This window comes from Lipotes vexillifer, unplaced genomic scaffold, assembly GCF_000442215.2.
Source record: "Lipotes vexillifer unplaced genomic scaffold, Lipotes_vexillifer_v1.1 scaffold886, whole genome shotgun sequence".
In the NCBI taxonomy this organism is placed as follows: Eukaryota; Metazoa; Chordata; class Mammalia; order Artiodactyla; family Lipotidae; genus Lipotes; species Lipotes vexillifer.
In genome coordinates, this window is record NW_006771059.1 from 1014353 (window position 1) to 1017345 (window position 2993).

Consider the following 2993-nt stretch of genomic DNA (forward strand, 5'->3'; position numbering starts at 1 on the left):
GCACGGGCTCCGCGGCCTTGGCCCAGGGCCCCAGCCACTCCGTGGCATGTGGGATCTTCCCGGACCGGGGCACAAACCAGTGTCGCCTGCATCGGCAGGCGGACTCTCAACCACTGCACCACCAGGGAAGCCCCATGATTCAGTATTTTTATACATTATACTCCATTAAATGTTATTGCAAGATAATTGCTATAATTCCCTGTGTTATAATTTCTCGTTACTTATCTATTTTATAGAGTGGTATGTATTTCTTAATCCCATACCCCTAATTTGCCCCTCCCCTTTCCCTCATCCAGGTGGTAACCACTAGTTTGTTTTCTATATCTGTGAGTCTGTTTCTGTTTTGCATATATATTTTATCTGTATTATTTTTTTAGATTACACATATGATTGATATCATATATTATTTGGCTTTTCTGTCTGAGTTATTTCACAAACCATAATATTCTCTAGGTCCATCCATGCTGCTGAAAATGGCAGAATTTCCTTCTTTTTTATGGCTGAGTAATATTCCATTGTGTTTATATCTATATATTTATATATCTACATATATATATATATATGCCACATGTTTTACATTCATCTGATGATGGACATGGGTTGCTTCCATATCCTGTCTATTGTAAATAGTGCTATTATGAATATAGGGGTGCATGTATCTTTTCATATTAGTGTTACTCTTTTTTTTCTGGATATATACCTAGGAGTGGAATTACTGGATCATGTGGTAGTTATATTTTTAGCTGTTTGAGGAAACTCCATGCTGTTTTCCATAGTGGCTGCAGCAATTTACATTCCCACCAACAATGTATGAGTGTTCCTTTTTCTCAATATCGTATCCAACAATGGTTATTTGTAGACTTTTTGAATGGACATTCTGACAGGTGTGAGGTAATATCTCATTATTTTGATTTTCATTTCTCTAATAATTAGTTATGTTGAGTATAATTTCATGTGCCTGTTAGCCATCTATATTTCTTCTTAGGAAAAATGTTTATTCAGGTCTTCTGCCCACTTTTTGATAGGATTGTTTGGGATTTTCCTTTCATTTTTTTGGTATTGTGTTGTATGAGCTGTTTATATTGAATGTTAACCTCTTGTTCGTCATACCATTTGCAAATATTTTCTCACATTCTGTAGGTTGTCTTCTAATTTTGTTGATGATTTCATTTTCTGTAGAAAAGAGTTCAGTTTAATTAGGTCCAATTTGTTTATTTTTGCTTTTATTTCTTTTGCTTTAGGAGACAGATCCAAAAATTATTGCTGATTTGTGTAAAAGAGTGTTCCACCTATGTTCTCTTCTAGGAGTTATATGGTTTCAGGTCTTGTGTTTAGGTCTTTAATGTATTTTGAGTTTATTTTTGTATTTGGTTTTAGAGAATGTTTTAATCTCATTGTTTTACATGTGGCTGTCCAGTTTTCCTGGCACTACCTTTTAAAGAGACTGTCTTTTCTCCACTGTATATCCTTGCCTCCTTTGTCATAGATTAATTGACCATAGGTGTGTAACTTTATTTCTGGGCTCTCTGTTCTGTTTCATTGTTCTAGGTATATGTTTTTGTTCATGTACAATACTGTTTTGATTACTGTAACTTTGTAATATAGTCTGAAGTCTGGGAGGGTGATACCTCCAGCTTTGTTCTTTTCTCAGGATTGCTTTTGCAATTCTGGGTCTTTTGTGTTTCCATATGGATGTTAGGATTACTCTAATTCTCTGAAAAAATGTCATGGGTATTTTGATATTGATTTCCTTAAATCTTTAGATGTTTGGGGTAGTATGTCAGTTTAAACAATATTAATTCTTCCAATCCAAGAGCACAGGATATCTTTCCATTTCCTTGTACTGCCTTCAACTTCCCTCATCAATTTTTCTAGTTTTCAGTGTATAGGTCTTTCACCTCCTTGATTAAACTTATTCCCATGTATTTTATTCTTTTTGATGCAATTATTTGAATTTTATTTTATTTATTTTTTATACAGCTGGTTCTTATTAGTTATCTACTTTATAAATATTAGTGTATATATGTGAATCCCAATCTCCCAATTCATCCCACCACCACCAACCCCAGCCCCCACCCCACTTTCCTCCCTTGGTGTCCATACACTTGTTCTCTACATCTGTTTCTCTATTTCTGCCTTGCAAACTGGTTTATCTGTATCATTTTTCTAGATTCCACATATATGCATTAATATATGATATTTGTTTTTCCCTTCCTCTTTCTGACTTACTTCACTCTGTATGACAGTTTCTAGGTCCATCCATAGCTCTACAAATGACCCAATTTTGTTCTTTTAATGGCTGAGTAATATTCCATTGTATATATCTACTACATCTTCTTTATCTATTCATCTGTTGATGGGCATTTAGGTTGCTTCTATGACCTGGGTATTGTAAATAGTGCTGCAATGAATATTGGGGTGCATGTGTCTTTTTGAATTATGGTTTTCTCTGGGTATATGCCCAGTAGTGGGATTGATGGGTCATACGGTAATTCTATTTTTAGTTTTTTAAGGACCCTCCATACTGTTCTCCATAGTGGCTGTATCAATTTACATTCCCACCAACAGTGCAAGAGGGTTCCCTTTCCTCCACACCCTCTCCAATATTTGTTGTTTGTAGATTTTCTGATGATGCCCATTCTAACAGGTGTGAGGTGATACCTCATTATAGTTTTGATTTGCATTTCTCTAATGATTAATGATGTTAAGCATTCTTTCATGTGTTTGTTGGCAGTTTGTATATCTTCTTTGGAGAAATGTCTATTTAGGTCTTCTGCCCATTTTTGTATTAAGTTGTTTTTTTTTTTTTTGATATTGAGCTACATGACCTGTTTATATATTTTGAAGATTGATCCTTTGTCCGTTGATTCATTTGAAAATATTTTCTCCCATTCTGAGTGTTGTCTGTTCATCTTGGTTATGGTTTCCTTTGCTGTGCAAAAGCTTTCAAGTTTCATTAAGTCCCATTTTTTAATTTTTGTTTTTAATTTCCA